This window comes from Urtica dioica, chromosome 3, assembly GCF_054948205.1.
Source record: "Urtica dioica subsp. dioica isolate 48M chromosome 3, U.dioica_male_clone48M_v1_H2, whole genome shotgun sequence".
NCBI lineage: Eukaryota > Viridiplantae > Streptophyta > Magnoliopsida > Rosales > Urticaceae > Urtica > Urtica dioica.
The window spans coordinates 24179533-24187159 of NC_142758.1; the positions used below are offsets into that span (position 1 = coordinate 24179533).

Here is a 7627-nt window from a genome sequence, read left to right on the forward strand (position 1 = left end):
GGGGATGAACGCCACAAGGAATACCTTGATAAGTTCATAAGTTTCTTCAAGAAACAAAGAGAATTCTCTCACTTTTTAATAAAAAAACATAGTCCGCCTTTCTCATTCATGAAACCTCTTTAAATAAGGAAAATACAATGCAAATTCGGAGCTCCTTGTTGCCCTAGCTTAAATGGGCCTAGAAGACATTATTTAGGCCTAATAACATTAAAATTAAAATGCTAACTTAATATCTAACACATATGGGCTTCATTTAACATAAATAAAGCCCAAAAACACTTTAAAAGGACTCCAACTTAACCCATTGTTTTTGGCTACGAAAATAACAAATAAATAACTCAAACACTAATAACTAAAAAGAGTCTTAATCAATAACAGCTTGAATGATGTGAATAAGCTCTCCTTTATTTCCTTGGGTGTGCTTGCTCTCCACTTCTTGCACAACTTGTAAAACAAGGTTGTTCATATCTTCCTTCATTCGCTTTGCCCTTGCCCTTGTGATTTTTCCATTTGTTTGTTCCTCCTTGATGTCCGTATCACTCCCCCCCTCTTGAAAAGGATTTGTCCTCAAATCAGAATCTGCATCAAAAGGACTCAAGTCAGATACATTGAAAGTTACGCTCACATTGTACTCACCGGGTAGATCTAGTTTGTAAGCATTGTCATTGATCCGATCAAGCACTTGGAATGGTCCATCTCCTCGTGGGAGCAGCTTAGAACGTCGTTGGGCTGGAAATCGCTCTTTCCGCATGTGCAACCAAACCCAATCTCCAGGTTCAAAAATCAATTTACTGCGTCCCTTGTTGGCTTGCTTCATGTATTGTTCCGTCCGCCGCTCAATGTTTTGTCGAGCCCGTTCATGAAGTTGCTTCACGAATTCTGCTTTCTTTTCACCATCTAAATTCAATGTTTCAGAACTAGGTAAAGGTGATAAATCCAAAGGAGTTAAAGTATTAAAACCATAGACAAGTTAAAAAGGTGAAAACTTAGTTGCTGAATGAAGTGAACGATTGTATGCAAACTCAACATGTGGTATGCACTCTTCCCAAGACTTAATGTGTTTCCTAATTACAGCCCTCAATAAGGTTGATAAAGTTCGATTGACTACCTCAGTTTGGCCATCGGTTTGGGGGTGACAGGTTGTAGAAAACAACAGTTTGGTTCCTAACTTTCGCCACAAGGTCTTCCAAAAGTAACTCAAGAACTTTGCATCCCTATCAGAAACTATTGTCCTAGGCATCCCATGTAGACGTACTATTTCTCGAAAGAACAACTCAGCAACGTTAGAGGCATCATCAGTTTTGTGGCAAGGAATAAAATGAGCCATCTTAGAGAACCGATCTACAAGGACAAAAATGGAGTCCTTCCCTCTCTTGCTCCTAGGTAATCCTAACACAAAATCCATTGAAATGTCTATCCACGGAGAACTAGGAATGGGTAAGGGAGTATAAAGACCGTTTGGTTGTACTCTAGATTTGGCTTGCCTACAAGTAATGCACCGACCAACTATCCTTTCGACGTCTCTTTTCATGTGGGGCCAGAAGAAATGTTCATGCAAGATTCCTAAAGTCTTAGCTACCCCAAAATGCCCCATCAGCCCTCCACCATGGGATTCCCTAGTTAGTAGATCTCGCAATGAACAATTGGGAACACACAACCTATTTTCCTTGAAAAGATAATCATCATGCCTAAAGAACTTCCCAATTCCAGATTTTTCACACAACCGATAATTTTCACCAAAATCAAGATCATCATTATAAAGCTGTTTGATATGTTCAAAACCAAGCAGTTTAGCGTCAAGGGTTGATATCAGAACATACCTCCGAGAAAGGGCATCGGCAACCACATTCTCCTTACCTTTTTTGTACCGAATGACATATGGAAACGGCTCTAAGAATTCAGACCAGTGAGCATGTCGTTTGTTCAGTTTGTGTTGGCTTTTGAAATGCTTCAAGTATTCATGATCAGTGTGAATCACAAACTCTTTTGGCATCAAGTAGTGTTGCCACGTCTCAAGTGCTCGAATTAGTGCGTATAACTCCTTGTCATATGTCGGGTAGTTGAGTGTCGCGCCATTCAATTTCTCACTAAAATACGCAATCCGACGTCGCTCCTGCATGAGTACGGCTCCAATCCCTACACCTGAAGCATCACATTCAATTTCAAATGCCTTCTCAAAGTCAGGTAAAGTAAGCAAAGGAGCATTTGTTAGTTTATCCTTTAGACTCTTGAACGCATCTTCTTGTGCTTTTCCCCACTTAAATGGCACGTTCTTCTTCATGATTTCAATGAGAGGTGCTGCTATAGTGCTAAAGTCATTCACAAATTTCCTATAAAAGCTAGCAAGTCCATGAAAACTCCGAACGTGGCCAACACTTGTTGGAGTCGGCCACTCTTGTATTGCGCGAATCTTCTTATCATCAACCTGTATACCCTACGCACTTTCAAAGGTTAGCATACAACTTTTCTTCCCTAAGTACCTCCAAAACAGATTGCAAATGAGATATATGGTCATGTAACGATTTACTATAAATGAGAATATCATCAAAGTACACAACCACAAATTTTCCAATGAAAGACCGCAACACATGATTCATCAAACGCATGAACGTACTTGGGGCATTTGATAACCCAAAAGGCATAACCATCCACTCGTATAATCCAAGTTTTGTTTTAAAAGCTGTTTTCCATTCATCTCCCTCTTTCATTCTTATCGTGATGTTGTTGATGGAACGACAATCGACACACATTCTCCAACTTCCGTCCTTCTTTGGAACCAATAAAACAGGAACAGCTCACGGGCTCATGCTCTCCCTCACGTACCCTTTTTTCAACAAGTCCTCCACTTGGCGTTGTAGCTCTTTGGTCTCATCCGGGTTAGTACGGTACGCTGGACGATTTGGAAGGGAGGCTCCTGGAATAAAATCAATCTGATGCTCAATTCCCCGAATAGGAGGCAAACCCTCCGGGAGCTCTTCGGGAAGTACATCAGCAAAGTCCTGCAAAAGAGAAACAACGGGTAAAACCAAATCTGGTTTATTAGTGTGTAAAACCTCACTTTTGTGCACGAGCATGATAAGGGGCTGTTTTGTGGTGAATGCTCGTTTAATGTCTTTCTTGGTTGCAAAAAGGTTTTGTTTTGGGGAGGCTGTACACTCTTGTTTTCTCTCTATTTTTCTCTCAACGGTCATGGGTTTCCTTTCTTTTTTTCTCTCCTCTAGTTCTTTTGCACTCGATTTTTGTAACCTGACTTGGTCTTCAAAGACCTCCTTTGGGGACAAGGGAAGTAAGACAATGGGTTGGTGTTCGTGGGTGAAGGAATATTTGTTGGTGTAGCCATCATGTAGTGCTCGACGGTCAGATTGCCATGGACGACCTAGAAGGAGATGGCCAGCTTGCATTGGTACCACATCCCACATCACTTCATCATCGTATTTTCCAATCCGAAATGGCACCATCACTTGTTTCGTAACTCGGACTTCCCCGCTATCATTCAGCCATTGCAACTTGTAAGGCCTCGGATGTTTCAGCAAGGAGAGACCTAACTTTTCCACCATAGATGCACTTGCTACGTTGGTGCAGCTACCCCCATCAACAATGACACTACAAACCTTTCATTTTATGTGGCAGCGAGTGTGAAAAAGATTATCGCTTTGTACGTGTCCATCCTCTTCCTTCATTTGAGTGGTCAATGCCCGACGTGACACTAAAAGAAACTCCCTCTGCTCGGCCGATATCTCTTCATCATCTTCCAACTCTGGCATGTCTGGATCAACCTCTTCATCGCTAGCCTCAGACTCAATATCACCGCCCTCCCGAAGCACCATGACACGCTGATTTGGACACTGATTAGCGATGTGCCCTCTTCCAAGACATTTGAAACACTTTATCTCGCTAGTGCGATTAGGTGGTTTGACTTGGTTGGTGGTTGTCGGGACAGGTGTCTTTTGCTCGAACTTTCCTCCAGAAATAAGAGGAATCTCTTCCTTCCTTGGGAACTTTGGCTTCCATGGGACTTGGCTTGAACTTTGGTGACGCAAAACACTCCGCCTTTGTTGCTGTTTCTCCACTTTTAGCGCCATGTCAAGAAGCTCCTCCAAGGTTTCGTAGTGATGAAGCTCAATCATGTCGGCAATCTCGCGGTTGAGGCCTCTCAAGAATCTTGACATTGTAGCTTCACGATCTTCGTCGATGTTGGCCCGAATCAGCGTCATCTCAAGCGCTTTGTAGTAATCATCGACGCTCTTGCTTCCTTGTCGCAGAATTTGTAACTTGTTGAGTAAATCTCGACGGTAGTGATTTGGCACAAATCGTCTCCGCATTACTCTCTTCATCTCTCCCCAGTTATCAATGGGAGCGATTCCCCCGTATTCCCTACTAATGCATAGCTTGTCCCACCATACAACAGCATATTCTGTAAACTCAATGGCAACGAGTTTTACCTTTTTTCGTTCAGAATATTCATGACAGTCAAACACTCTTTGTTGTCAATGGTGCCCACAAGAAGAGTTGTAGTCTTTATTTTGTACATTTGATGTAATAAAGTCTCATGAAGACTCTTGCTTGTAATTGCCTATCTATTCATTAATAAAGTTGAAACGTTCATTCATTCTTTCTTTGTTTGAAGCTTTATGATAAAACCTTAGTCTTTTAGTCCATAAACAAACTTAACAACTTACGAAGAGACAAATGTAGATTTGCATGAACAAACTCTTCGTAGTTTGCTTAAAACGATATATTCGCAATCTTAGGGTCAAAGGACTATTGACCTCAGTATGATTGTTAGAAGAATCTATGATGTCTGGTTATGAGGCATTGAGAGTTGGGGACTCTATAGTTCTTCTAGGTATCTTCCGAAGGTACTGAATTGACCAGTGCACTTCTAGAGACAATATAAGAACAAACCATTTAACCTCTTATGTCTCGAAGTCACTATGTATGAATTGCATCATGCTTACCTTAGTCCTAAAATGAGACATGCCATTTCACACCTTAGTATTCTCATTTGAGAAAGTCAAAGTTCGGACTCACTATGTGATTCCGAACAAGGCCTATTGGTGAAGTACTAAGTTGTGAGTCTGTCATGAGTAACTTTGTGAAGTTCTCATAGATATGAAATTCATGTACAAGATTGCTGAAATGCAATGTATGTCACCTCATTCTAACTTATTCACAAGCGACAAAGGAGTTGAGGAAGTAACAGCTAGAAGGGTAAAATGGTAATTTAGTAAATCCCGACTAGCTGATGACATTCATGAAGGGTAAACATAGATAATATTCAGTGGATCCGCTCATCATAATTAGGTCGAATTCTTGAGTAGAAAACAAATTCATTTGAACCGAGAGATTTTCAGTGTCAGCTCTTTAGTGGAGTCAGTTGGCATTAAGCTAAACTTGGAAAAGGTTTGTGAACTTTTGAGTCCAAGTTTTTAGCTCAAGCTTTGTTCATTTGGGTCCATGAGGTCACTGTCACGAATCACATCGATAGGAATAGTTAAACTGGAAGCTAAGTCAAAACAAGAACGAAAATAGTCAAAAGGGTATTTTTGTCTTTTGAGACATATGATGAAATGAATGTCAATAAATTTTTTGACAAGTTCATTTGATGACTTAATGTCACTCGGCCATAACTTGATTATTGGGCCTTGTGAATTAATTTCGTTTCATAAGAATTTTATTGAAAATTCTTAATGGGTTTTTCTCATGTTGTCATGAACAAATGAAGAAGCTTCTAGAAGCTCCTTCTAGATGAGAATAGGCGCCCATAATACCCAAGGAAAGAGAGTTTATTTTGTGCATAAATGTATTTAGATACTTACCAAAAGAAAAAGAGGAAACAAATTTGCGTGTAGATGCACAAGGAATTTCGGCCAAGAGAGTAATGGGCAAGGCAAGGAACAAAAAAGGAAACAAATCCAAGCCTCTAGGAGGCAGACTTGGGCGCCCAACATGGAATGGGAAATAAGGGATTTTTGCTCATGAATATGTGATATTCTATAGAAGAGGAAAGTACCTTATCGAAGGTAAAACCTCTCCTATAAATAGGAGCCCCATTCCTCACATTTCATTCATCCAAGTTTAAGAGATTTGAGAGACTCTCTCTCTAGAACTTGTGGCCGAAAATCCTCTCTCTCTCTCTAGTTTATTTTCGATTTTTTCTTGTCTTGGCACCTAGGTCCTCACTCGACCTAGTGTTTAGCTCTGCGACTTCGAGACTCGTTCTTAAGTCGTAGCGTTTAAAAGTGCCCACTCACTGATTCCTTCTTTTCGAGTGATTTAGTGATAGAAACTTTCGTGGTTGCTCGAGGTGCCGAGGAAAGAAAGAGAGACGTGCTGCGAGGGGAGACGAGCGTTGCGAACATTCCAAAAGCTTCTTCAAAGTTCAAGCTTCAAGAAAGGTTAGTAAACTCTTAGCTCATATTGATTTTTAATTACATGTACTTGCTTCCTTGTCTAGGTTAGTAAAAACTGTTTTACTTGTAAAAGAAATTTTTTAAAATTCCGCCGCTTACCGAAGCGTTAATTATTTTCTCAAACCCTAGATCGATTCCAACACTCTTTCCATCTTACGCTCCCAATCTAGGTACTCATCGGGGTCGCTTCGTCCTCGGAATTCAGGAATTTTCATCTTGATGTTGCCCATGTTGTCAAAACCGCGATCAAATCGGTTTCTCTCCCTTCGTCCTTCGTTGTACTCATCTCCTTGGCGACTCTCGAGGGAGATTCTGTCAAGATCATCCGCCAACTCATCTTCCCCAAACACCTCATCATCTTCATTTTCAGCCCTCCTTGGTTGGTTTTGTCTCGGAGGATTTGGTGCGAATTTGGGTGGTGCGGCTCGGGGCTGCCTTTGGCGTGCGTCGCGCTCCATTCGATCGAGGCGATCAGTAACCGCCATAAGTTCTTGTCGCATCAATCGTGTAACTTCCCCATAGATTGCTTGCACTTGAAAATTTTGGGCTCCGACGGGGGGCAGATCATTGTCTCCCGCTTCTGACATAGTTGAAATCCTGCAAAACAATACACTAGTGAAGTAATAAAGAGAAGGCCTCACAACTCTTGCTCAAGTGTTTCTCTCAAGTATGATGATCACTCAATTTCGCTCGTGTTTACACTTAATATTATTGGCTTTTACCCTCTGATAAACTCACACTCTATTGCCTCTTTCCACTCGAATCCTCTTTTATTTCTTTTGAAACTAATGAACGGTGATGAAAAAGGTAAACTAGTGACGTCCAAACGCGACCAACGAGAAAGAACAAACACAAACAATTGCGACACAACGCACCAAACCAAAAAGATAGACACCACACTTTTTTTTTTTTTAATCTGACTCTTTTTTTTTTAATCTTTTTTTTTCTGGGAAAAGAACTTCAATAAAGAGGAACTAAGAAGATGGAAATAAACAAAAAAAAAACTAGGAAATTCGGATGAAGCTGGCAGAAACCTTTTGGGGACTCAAAATCAATAGAAAACTGACTTTTTCGGATTCAACGACAGGTTACTAGTTAGTAAACCCTGAAACGATTCAATAGAGCACAAAAAGATCTTCGATTCGATATATTAAACACCTAAATCCGATATCAGACTCAAAAGTTATGACTGTTTCAATTCTGACCTAAACACA

General features: G+C 40.7%; 1 pseudogene; it reads right to left on the reverse strand.

Annotated features, from left to right (window-relative positions):
* Positions 1-364: 364 nt before the first annotated feature.
* LOC149402503 (uncharacterized) lies at positions 365-6898 on the reverse strand (annotated as a pseudogene).
* Between the last annotated feature and the right edge of the window lie 729 nt (positions 6899-7627).